This window comes from Pholcus phalangioides, unplaced genomic scaffold, assembly GCF_987345545.1.
Source record: "Pholcus phalangioides strain wild (caught in Gottingen) unplaced genomic scaffold, Ppha-v1.0 ptg000010l_1, whole genome shotgun sequence".
NCBI classification, from domain to species: domain Eukaryota; kingdom Metazoa; phylum Arthropoda; class Arachnida; order Araneae; family Pholcidae; genus Pholcus; species Pholcus phalangioides.
The window spans coordinates 10,911,931-10,925,001 of NW_028301603.1; positions in this window are offsets into that span (position 1 = coordinate 10,911,931).

The window sequence follows — 13,071 nt, forward strand, 5'->3', positions numbered from 1 at the left end:
ACTTTAATTCTCGTGCGATCGCTCGACTGCTGGTCGTTGGATCCGATTCAACCAACGACAACACGTTATCTTCGAAAGCCGGTGTTCTTACGGACGATACTGGCCCAGCGTCTACGTTTGGTTGTGGTAATACACAACGGTAATACCGTTGACTGTATAACATTGCTGCTTGCACGGCTGATCCGTGGCGCTCACCTAATATAAGGTGCATGTCGCAATATTCTTGTAGCTGAATGCCATCAAATTAGAAATTATAACAATAAATAATTAGACGCAGTACTTTCTCTGGAGAATAAAACAAAACGACAAACACTTATCTACACTGCTCAAAACAATTAGGGGAGCAAGCAAAAAAGTGAAGAAAACCGTGCGAGACAGCCACGTATTGGCGTACAATGGATAGTACACGCGTATCAATGCGCAATACAGAAAAAAGACGTAAAAAAATTTGGAATTAAGCTTCAATTCTTTGAAAATATGGAAAAAACATGAAAAGATGATTTAGGGCAACAATTTGGTTACATGTAAACGATAAAAAAAAGTACTGTTTAGACATGATGCATGAGTTTTAATAGGGCGTGTGGTCTCCTCGAACAGCTAAGACTGCTGCACACCTGTTTGCCATGGATGCAATGAGGTTATCGATCAGATTTTGGGGAATACTGTTCCACTCCTCAAGAAGTGCAATCTGCAAGTCTCGGACAGTAACATGCGGCCTTGGTCGCGTAGCAATGCGTCGTCCGAGCATGTCCCAAACATGCTCGATTGGATTCAGGTCAGGAGAGCACGCTGGCCATTCCATACGCTGTATTGTTTCAGCTTCAAGCATGTTCTCCACCAGACGAGCTCTATGCGGTCGGGCATTATCATCCTGGAAAACAAAGGAATCTCCAATGGCTCCAGCGTAAGGGATGACATGAGGTCGCAGTATCTCGTCTGCATAACTTCGGGCCGTCAAAGTGCCATTCCGAATGATATGCAGGTCCGTACGTCCGCCTATGCTGATTCCACCCCATACCATCCAACCAGCTCGTCTGTATTGTGACCTTTCACGAACGAATGCGGGGTTATTTCGAGTGCCCCTGTCCCTCCATACCAGAACACGTCGGGTGTCACACTCCAGACTGAATCGGGACTCGTCTGTAAACAGCACTTGGCTCCAATCATGTTGCTCCCAATCTCGATGTTCAGCAGCCCATCTTCTTCGGGCCGCACGGTGGCGTGGGGTCAACGGAATGCAGACCATTGGCCTACGTGCATAGAGCCCTCCCTCATGAAGCCAATTACGTACTGTTTGCTGGACACCCTTCGTTCTGTTGCCAAGAGCAACCGTCTTTGCAGCTGCGTAGCATTCTATGTTCTGTTTCGACGGGCAGTTAACCGTACATACCGGTCATCAGTTGCTGTAGTGGCGCGTGGCCGACCTTGCCCTGGTCGACGTCTAACATTTCCTGTTTCTTGGAATCGATTCCACAGCCTTGCAACAACACTTCTGGCGACTCCAACAGCGTCCGCGACACTACGTTGTGTTTGCCCGGATTCCAGTCTGCCTATAACACGCCATGCCATGGATTCCGGTAAATCACGTTGTTGAGACATCCTCAAGTCACCTTGTCTCAAAAAAAAATACTGGGCAATCGAATTTCACAGTTACGGCAGTAAAACAGACGTTTCTGCAACATCCCGATTTCTGCCCTTATCTCCTTTTTCTGGTTTTTGACGTCATGAACTTTGATTTGCATATGGAGTTTTCTTTTTCCGTTTCCTGCTAGGCTTTAAATTATGGATGATTCATTTTATGTTACTTATCGGTATACATCTTTGCGTAATTTTGTTAAAACCATGTGCTCCCCTAATTGTTTTGAGCAGTGTATAACCTCTGTGAAGCTAGCTTTGTGAGATGCAAACAACCTGTTTTGACTTGTAAAAACGTTTTTTTCTCTTTCCTGAAAAGTTCGAGGGAAAAAAACTGGTTTTTATATCTCTTTCGTTTTCTGTGCAGCAGGGTTAATACATTTTTAGCATTGTCTAAAACACTAAGTTATACATTTAGTGTACGTTTGGTGAATTTGGCCAGATTTTTAAGTGACGTCATCAATTTTTTAAGCGTTATAACTCATTAATTATGGGTCCGATCAAAAAACGGGAAACACTTTTCCGTATTAGTTTTTCACAAGGAATCACGTGTGTAATTATTGGGCGGTCGATAGTTACCACCCTGTATAAATTTATCACTGTCCGAGTTACAAAACATGGAATTTTTCTATTCCTCTTATTCTCCAATTCGAGTGCTCTTGTTATTCCCGTTCAAGGGAAATCTAAGTTTAGCACGTTCCCGGTCCCGTGAACCACATGTGGCTTACAGAATGCGAGTCTGTGTGCGCACACCGTTTAGACACAAGACAACTTTAGAGAAACTTAATCGTTTTTGATTTTATTGCGTTTCGACGGCGTCGGAATTAACTAGAGCAAGCCTTTTTTTTTTGGGTTAAGCCAGAGTGGCGCCGTGGTAAGATGCTCGTCTTCCACTGTGAAGGTTACTATTAAGGTCCATGGGTTCGAATCCAGGCATAGAACGGTAGAAGCAAGTTCTTTACCTACTGAACCTGGGGCGGCCACCGATAGAGGGAGCCTTCATTTCCCACCCAACTCCTCTGGTTGGAAATCGCCGTATGGCGATATATGACCGGAGTTGGTGTTCGGTAAAGCAGCTATTTTTTTTATAACTATTGTATCATTTTTAATTATACATAGTTATAAGAAAGATTACATATTTTTAAGCAAGATGGAGAGACGGAAGAACGTGCTTTCAGAACCGCGTAACGTGACTTGACTAGAATATTATTCAGGGCTTTATGCATCCATGGCCATGCCCTGGAATGAATCATGGTAAGAGGAAAAAGGTAGACACATATATGCTTTAGAGCAGATATTCCTCTCCAAAAAAAAAAATTTAAAGAAATGTATGAGGATCACAAATGGAGATGAAAAAGGGGACGATGCTTGGTCACTTATATGAAAATGAAAAGTATTCCCTTAATGAGTATGTGAAAAATTGAAAAAAAAAAAACAGAGAGAAAAATTTAGAGCAAATGCGAGCAAAATTTAGAAATTAGAAACGTCTACATTTAGTTATATATTCTTCCAAAGTTTTTATGTTTTCAAAGGGTTGTGTGAGCAAAAATCAGACCAATCCTTAATGTTTGAATGTTTATTATTGAAGGTGCAGTCACGGATGTGTGTAAAACGGGAGCATGTGAAGAAAAAATGTGCACAGAAGACTTAGCCCAGATTGTGTGGTACGTAAGGTTCCTATCTCGCTCTTTTATTTGTCAACAATAAGTCTGTAGAAAAGGTTTCCAAATCATCTAGATTTGAAAAGATGAGAATATTTAATGCAGCACATGTAAAGGTTGAAAAAATTGAGGAGTGAAAACTGAAGGGAATATTGTATGGATGATTTGAGAACTTAAGACGAAGAATGGCTTTTAGATCTTCTGGGTACATACGTGTATCGGTGATGATGTTGGATAAGGAGGTCCTATTTCTGACTCTATTGTCAATGATTTCCTTCATAATGATACCAGAATGGCTAAGAACCCAAATTAGATGACTGTACGAAGAATAAGAACTAGCCTACACAAGACATGATAACAGGAGATGAATGACTGAGTGAGATTTAAAGGAGAAAGACTTCAGTGCCATAAGAACAGATTTACAATCTGAAAAAATGATGAAAGCAGCTAAAGATTTCAAAGCCATTATGATAGCGATTGCTTCACCAGTAACTACTGAAGAATTGGGGTTAATATACCAGGTTTTCATAATGTTGGGTGAGGGGCTGTAAGCACCACAAGCAACTTGCTGGACTTTCGAGGCGTCAGTGGCCACTAATATTGCGTGTGGGTCCAGAGAGTCCACATAAACCTGAAAGAAGTGTTGAAGGCCAGGAATTTTAGGGAAGTTTTGAAATAAAAGTTTATTGTGCAAACAGTGTGCTCAAACAGATGATGCGTGGCGCATCAACACAAGCGCTAGGAAAAAACAAACGCATAGTGTCATGAAGTTACACGTTTCTGCTGAAAAGAAATAGCTCCCATTCGGTTCACGCGACGCAAAAGAACCTGCTCGGAAGTAGAATTTCTACGCCGTGTGCAGCGTGAAAACGCTGATTGGTTAAAAATCTGAAATTCTGGGTTTTTTTTGCCCAATCAGCGTTTTCACGTGTTCAAAACAAAGTCTACGAAGAAGCAGACGACAGATGGACATCTGTTCATTTCAGTTCCTCATGAACGAAGCCCTCAAACTGAACTTGATTTGGAGTTCAGTTCTTGGGTCAGCAAAATAAGGAGGCGTCCAAAACTAATAGCCTCCGGAAAGCAGACGACAGGTGAACATCTGTTCATTTCAGTTCCTCATGGGTGGGGCCTACACAAATCACAGTGAAACTCATGAAAAAAAAAAAACCAACGTTAAACACATGACAGAAATGTGAGATGAGTATTTATATTTTCATGAAAATTTTGATAACATAATTAATAATTTAGACAATAATTTTAATCATTGATTTCAGAAAGAATCACAATTTGCTTGGGTTTCATTGAAAGTAAAGAAAAAAAATGGAACATTTTATGAGTCGGGATAGCCACAATTGCGGGAAAATACAGTAATGTTCGGAGAAATATGGGTCATATCGTCACTTCAGTGACGTATAAATTAATTAAATGTTCTAATTTTTAAAAATATGCTCACGATAATTTGGGTTACCGGATTTGAAAACTAAGAACGGAGGACGCCTGCGCACGCGAATTTGATAACGTCACTTTTCACAGTTTTTACAACAGGTAGCGCCACTGAAGTGACAAAGAAAGGAATCCTTCAGAATTTTAGGCCAGGGCTGAGAAAAAAAGAGTAAGGTGATGTCACTAAAATTGCCGCACTGTTTTGGAATTGAACAAGAACAAACAATGATCGAGGAGAAGTTTTCTTTGGTCAATAATTTTTTTTTTGTCTCTTTTGTTACATTTATTGACATTTCTGAAAGCTTTCATAGCCTTGTTTTAAGCTGTCTCCTCAGACCGTTTTGTTTTTCTTTCGGGAACGTTGCTTTTTTGCCAGATTCCTAGGTGATTTATAAATCACCATAATTATTTATAAATCATCATAGGAATCAGCATGAAGTTTTGTTAGCATCCTCTTTTTATTTCTGAATGGAAGAAGTAAAACCTCCTCCTTCCTCCCAGGGGCGCACGCAATTAGACGCTTTATAAGCCGGGGAAAGCACGCATTTTGGCACCCCCGTGTAAAACAGTTAAAGGATGAATTTCGTGTCCCCTCTAGTCCAGTGCCCGGAGCACCAGACTCAGTTGCGGCCTTGCTCCCTCCCCACTGCAGTACATGGTATTAGCTGTTTGGTGAGAACCGTATTCTCAGAATGATATTGCGATTTTCTTCTTTCAGAGATATTTTTCATATTATCCTCTGGGGCCACTGAGCTATAAGTAAACTTTCCTTATAACTAACTCAGTGTCTGGAGCAAGCTTAGCCATGGTTAGAATAGCATCTGCCCTGCTTGGAGGCAACTGCGGTTCTGGTAAGGTTATTATACGTCCCCCTTTTTGATGTAATTTCCAGCGTCCTCCTACGTTTTGGAAAATTCACCCTTTTGTCCTTCTTTTCCGGTTTCCAGGGTCATTTTTCTTTTTCTTCTGGGGAAAACAATTTTTTTTACTCTGAAACATCTATCTCTTAATTGATATAGGAGTTGTGTTTTATGAGTTTTTTTTTTCTCACACTTTCACAAGCTTTGACCAATCGTCGTCGGAATTCCCAGAATACAAGAACCCAAGTTGCTTCCAGGCAGGGCAGATTCTATTCTAAACTTGCTCTAGGATAATATCAAAAAGGCAGTTCGAAACAGGTCCGATTCCCCCACCCTACAAATATCCCCAATAATATTTGTTGATGTTGAGAGAAGTTTATCTTGTCTTTTCAGAAATTTCTATTTTGTCTTTAGGGGCTATTCAAATATTACGTCAGCATCGATGGGGGAGTTTCCGATTTGCTGACTTTACATGGATAGTGGGACCGCTTAAGTTCTCTAAAACTGTGCCACATGTTACTCAAGGGATCTCTAAATGTGCCACGGACCGTGTAAGTGTTCTGGAACTATGTCTCTATTACTTAATTGATCTTTGAGGCCTACTTCAGTGATCTGAAAATGTGTCACGGGCAGAGGCGGATTTAACGGCGCGCGTGCACCACGCCCGTAGCCCAGGGCCCCGACTTCTAAAGGGCCCCCAAAAAACCCAAACTTCACATATTTTTCTAATTTAAGGAGCCCAATATTTTCTTTTGCGCCCGGGGCCTCGCCCGACTTTAATCCACCACTGCCGGTGTAGAAGATGGATGCAAAGCGATGGGTGTCGTCAGCTAAACGCTGTTGTGGTGAAGAAATTTGATGGCTATACAAGTCCTTTGTCGTCATTTATGATGTTGATTCCGGACGGGGGTAGGTCAGAATTTTGCTGACATTTGCTGATAAGGGAGGGGTGAAGTGGTGAAAAATGTCTAAAACTAAATAATATACCTAAAACATTAATAATAACAATTCTGATACAGCCCACGTCGCTTATGTGATCACATCGGGACTCAGGGTTTCTGATATCAATAACCGAATGGTAACTGCATTGGAAAAAACCTGCAAGCACGGTGACCATACATCCCGTTTGATAAAATGGGATGAATGGTAAACGGATATTGGTTAAACTTGACACAGACACACACACAACTCTGTTTTTCTTCATTAGGGTGTGAATATAGTGCTTCTGTATTTCCTATTCTGGAACCCCGCGTCGTCTCCGCGATTGATTAAAATCCCGAATTTCTACTTTTTTTCAGCTTTTAAAAGCGGGAGACTAAAGGGAAAAATTTCTTGATGTTTCCGATATTCCGGCAATCGGTAGCGATCGGGCCAATCGAAATAAGGAAGCGCTCCTTTCATTTGCATAGAGTGCCGCCACTTTACGCAAACCGGTTGTGTGTGCGTGTGTGTGTGAAAAGCAGAAAATTAACAAGAAAGAAAATTTCTCTCCGGGTTAAAGATTCCGCGCGAGTTTGACTTTGTATCTGAACTATAGTCCGTTTCAGGTTAACTTTGCAGTTAAGAGGAAGCTACGAGGGAACCGCATCACTCGTTGCTATGACAACGAAAGCCTCTTAACCTATATCGATGCGCGGCCTCCATAAGGTATGGCTAGGCTGACCATATTTCTTCGAGAAAAATACGGGACATTAAGATTCCAAATACGGGACACCGCCAATTATCGCCAAAAATGACGCCAAAATCAAACAAAGTTGCCAAATATTGTTGAAATTGCTGAAAAATCAAAATGGTGGGAAATGAACCATTACTGCAAATTGAAGTGGATTAAAATGAATTCCACGAAGAAAAACGTTCACCATGACGAATGTGGGAGATTAATATTCTTATTTATAGTTGTAATTATCATGAAATGATTTATGAGTTGAAAAATAATGTCAATCTTTGACTTCAACAAAGAGTAAATATTCATGTAGGCTTCGTGTAAAATACGGGAAAAACCGGGACACTTTTGTCAAAAAGTCGGGACGACCAAAAAAAACAGAAAATACCGGGACTGTCCCGGGAAATACGGGACGTATGGTCACCCCAGGTATGGCTGATTCTCGCCAATCTCGCAGAAAAAAATATTTTTTACGTGTAACGTAACGCTTGTAGAAAAAATTGCTGTCAGTCAGTAACAAAATTAGCTAATGGAAAAAAAAATCATCGCCGATACTTTCAGAAATTATAGAATTTCCAAAAAGAACGGAGAACGTTTTAGCGTGTTTCTATCTCTGGTGAAAATAAAGATACAACTGTCACAGGTGGAAAAATACACTGCAAGCCTAAACTATTGTGGGTCTCTCTCTCTTGCTTATTTATATTATCAGGAGAGACACTGAAGGGAGGGGGCATAAGGAGGAACAACCTCTGCTGTGGGGGAAAAAATGGCGTTGGTGTGGGTGAAAAAGAGACATTACTTATGTCAACACCCTCCGCTATCGGCTATTGGAATTCAGAAACCACCCATATCCTACGAACACGGCAAGAAATAGATAATTTTTAAAAAAAGGGGTGGGGTATCTGCAACCGTAACCTACACCCATAAATAGAGCCTCTCACAACGGTATCGGCACTGTCCTGAAAGAGGGACACTTCCTGTAATCTATGAGTCAATATCTAATTTCGTTGAAGGCTATTTTCGGGAGAAAAAAAACTGATTGAATATTCGTCTGGGTGTGTAGGCCTATAACTACGTGGCGTAACCACTGTCGTGCTTTGGCGGGGAAAATTTCTTGGAAATCGCGCCAAAATGTTCTTGAGCTGGCCATGGATTTTTGATTATGGTAACCAATATTTTTTCTAATTTAAAAATTTTAAACGAATATACATTGGTTCAAAACGGTATTTTTTCAGTGTCTTTTTCAAAATCATAAAAAAATTTGAAATATTCTATATAAATGATCATCATAAACCTCCGATGTATGGGAACTATATTTTGCGGCGAAAGAATACACTCTCTACCTTTCTCTTCACTGCAAATTTAACCTGAAACAAACGCTGTAGATTGTGAGCGATAGAAGATACACAGATTTATATTGATTTTCCGTGTGTGTGTGTGTTCTCCATACAAATCTACAATTTTAGATCGATCGTCGCCAAATTTTGCATATATACCAAATGGGACCCGACTTGAACAATAGGCTACTTTAAAATTTCGTCAGAGCAGGGCAAATGTCCCAAATGGGCAAAAAAACTGTCGGGCAACAATGGTTTTTGGGCCTCAACAATCACTTTCCGAGCGCTTACTGTGGTTACCATGGTTCCTTAGCAATGCGTTTCAGACGTGTATATGCCTTTACAATGGTTTGTCGCTTCTTTAACGCTGCCGGTGTATATGTATAATAGTTTATACGTTTATAATGGTTGGCCACATTTTCAATACTCCCAGTAATGAGGCGTTTTGAATAGACGTCATAATCATCATCAGCATCGCTTTGAGAGTCAGAGAAAAAGGGTGATCCTCATAGAAATCAGTGCTAAAATTGCCCATTCTACTGTAGAAATGCGGAAATTAGGTGGGGTTTTCCGCCCCATCAATAATTTTAAAAATTGTATTGAATTCTCGATTTTTGAAATATTGAGTTCGCTTAGAGATATACGAAGCCCAGGAGATTAATTAGCCGGACCTACTTTTGAGTTGGATATCCAGGCAATATAACATTAATTTTAACTTTCTATTTATATCTTCTCAAACATGAAAATTAATGTCTCCGTATTGTCTTTTGATATTCAACTGCATAAGTCCATGTAGGTTAGGATATTTTAAAATGAATTATGGGCCCGTAAAAAGTACATCGAAAAAATTCCACAGCTTTAATTAAGCATTTTTGGAAGCTGAAACAGGCAGAAATAGATAACCTGAAGTTCAGGGGGGGGGGGTCAAAATACTTAGCGCCCCCTAAAAAGGGAGGGGGGAAATTCATTCATACGTTTCTTTAAATCTAGATTGGTTTATTTCATGAGCCGTGCAGGAAGTCACCATATTGGTTAACGTGGACACAGCTTGTATGTCCCACAAAGAGGGAGATATCACGTGATCCAAAAAGCCTTATTGAAGAAAACCTGGGCAGCGCCAGGTATTATAGCTAATTGATTAATAAAAAAAAATATTTGTCAATTTCCTTTTGAAAACTCAAACTTGGTACTCTCGTAAATTTGAAAATATTGAGAAAATTGTTCGACATCAGTTAGTAGTTAGGAAAAAAAATGACGACATTCTCACCATGTATGTTTTTTTTTGGTTCGTTAAGGAGAACTTAATGAAAATATTTTTAATAGTTATAAAATAATTATACTAGGCCTATATTTGGTTTTTATAAAGGCGGTAAAAACTCATCAAAGGTAAATATCATACCAACCCCGCAGTTGACATGTATCCGTACCGTGATCTGAAGGAATTTTTCAATCCTCCAAATCAATCCAACAGATTGATTATTAATTATAAATATTATTAATTAATGAATTAAGAAATGTGTTTATATTAATTTTATTATTTTCGTATATTTAACTGAAACACTTCCCGAGGCGAGTTTACTGAGACCAGAGTAGAGATGGGAAAAATAATCAATGATTTCTCTCTCTCTGTCTCTCCCCCTCTTTCATACTTTATGGCAGGGGTGGGGAAGAGATGTCCCGTGGGCCCCCGACGTGATAGGATTAATTATCAAATTTTCAAATTAGTAATTTGCAAGGTGTTAAATCAGGTTAGGAACACTGGCGTTATTCCCCCCCCCCCCAAGGGTGGGGCTGACATCGCTCCGACTTGGGGGCTCGAGGCGAAATTTATCCCTTTTTTATCTTTTCACAAGAAATTCAGTATTGAGAGTCCCGTAAAGCATCTGATCGGAGGGGCCCTGTTTGTAGATGAGGGTGGGGGCATGACTGGTGTACTGGAGGAGGGGGGAATAGGGTTTCCTCTAGTAAAAAACGAAAAATGAAACCCCCGAGAAAATGCTTGTATTTCATAGTTTCAATGTGTGTACGGTGTATTTCATAGCATGACAATGGTTAAGAAGCCAAAATCCAAAAAAAAACATCTTTTATTTTATTTTCAAGGAATTCAAGCATATTTTCTCGTTGGTGCTCAATGCGATCAGTATTCATCAGTTTGCTGACACTGGTGAATGCAGCAGCGGTGCCTTTCTGAAGAATTTCGTATGAGGAAAGTCCACTCGTTCCAAATGTCAGGGGTTGGAAAGTCGAGTTGGCTTTCCTCCGTCTTTTTCAAAGATCTAGAATTTCGGCATGTGTTTGAGCACGATTCGGTGATCAATCGGTGCTTTCGGCGATCAGGGACGAGCGTTAGGGATTTATTTCGCTAGGATATTTCTAGTGGCCTTGGATTGGAGCAACATGATTCAACACCCTGAGGCAGGGGGGGGGGGACCAGACCCCCAAGTCTCCCCTTCCCTCGCTACGCCCTTGCCCTGAGGATATAATGGATCTTTAGTTTCATAGCGTCCGAAAGTAACATGCTTCTATGGTCCTCGATTAGGTTCGATCACGCCTAGATTCGAGAGCGAGTAGCTGTGTGAAAAGCTACTTGAGGCGATCATATGTTAATGAGGCAAACCACTGGCAAGGTTGGCAGCTTGGAACCGTTCGTCTGATGATGGGGTCTCTCTGAATGGGCTCGTATCGGGCAAATCAAAGTTTATCGGCGATTAGTCCTCCCACAGGCCACAGCTGAGTTTAGGGATTAGCATGTTCGCCAGAGAAGAAGAAAAAATGGACCTTCTTTTTGAACGAAATATATTTTTATACTAGATGATTGTTGTTGATATTTATGGTTTTCATATCGCATTGGAATTTACGGAAAATGCTATTGGTTATGATTTGTCATTGCAACTAATGATGAATCGGTTCATCGATTATAAACTGCATACTTTTTCAGTTCAATTCCCGAAGAAACATATTGATAAAGATATTTTATTCTCTATTATCGTGGTTTTTGACGTACACACCAGATAAGCATTTACTACAAGTTATAATTGCCGCTAGTATTGCCGCTGTGGTGGTCGAGTGGTTATAATGCCGGACTCGTGATGCGAGGATCCGGGTTCGAACCCCACAGTGGTGGTCGGCTGAAGTTGGTTTTCTGTGGTTCCCAACTTCAAGGCGCAAATGCGAGCCGATCTCCCCGTTAAAAAGTCTCGCCACAGAGAGCAACAGTCCTACAACGATAAATCATTCAACCATAACACTTCACTCATAGTTAGTAAAACTGGGGGCAGATGACAGCACTACACATAACAAGCATTACACAGAAACAAACTTTACGTCAGGTGGCACTACACGTACACGCACATTCCCGCATGTACCGATTCGTTGGGGGGTTCCGCGGGGGGGGGATGCATGTGTGGTCTAGCAGTAGTAGGTAGGGGCTCGGGGATCCATGATGATCTTAAGTCAGCCACCTCGTTGGGCAATTTGCCTGTTGTGGCGTTGTATTTGTATTTGTATTTGTATTTGTATATAAATTATCTACGACAGTAGAGAGAGATAGCAGGGAAGAGTAAGGAAGACATGGTTGCTATAACTGGAAGACAAAATGCTAAGATTTGTGGGAAACGTTGAAGAGCCAACAAAAATATTGAGCAGCTTAAATTAAACGGTTTTTCGACCTTTGTCTGAAAAAAAAGTGTGTAGCATTACAAAGAAGAAGAAAAAATTTTCATATACTGCCGTGGTGAAACATGTTGGTGTGGACGCGCCCAAGACAGTCACTTATATGCTCATCGGGTAGAACATTGTTTCCCACACTTTTTGTTCCATCGCCCCCCCCCCCCCCCGACTCAAGCGAACACATAATAGGATCCTATGTTGTACTCGTAGATTCTATCGCCCCCTGGACAATTCCAACGCCCACCAGGTGCCAATATTACCCACTTTGGGAAACACTGGTGTATGGAGGCGGATTTAACGGCAGGCGCACCGGGCCCCGACGTCTACAGGGACACAAAAACCCAAACTTCACATTTTTTTCTAATTCAAGTGTCCCAATATTTTCGTTTGCGTCCGGTGCCTCGACCGACTTTAATCCGCCACTGGCAACGGGCCACTTAAATGCTCTGAAATTGTGCTACGGGTCATTTAACCGATCTGTAAATGTGCCTCTTAATTCATTTTTACAAAATTGGGTTTGAGGGGGCAAGCCATATCAGATAAGCTTCAGGGACACATTTGGTCTGTAGGTCAAGGGTTTACTATATATGGCTTAAAGGGTGGGTCGCAATGAATTTCTTAAAGAGAAATTTTGAGTTCTTACCCTTCAAATAGCATTGAAATTAACAGAAATTGATTATAACAACATATAAAGGTATTTTCTTTAGAAATTTTAATCTTTTTAAAAATGTTTTTTTACATTAAAAAAATACTTTTTTTAGTGTGGGGGAGGCGCACCAGCCCTCATGCCCCCCTTCCGC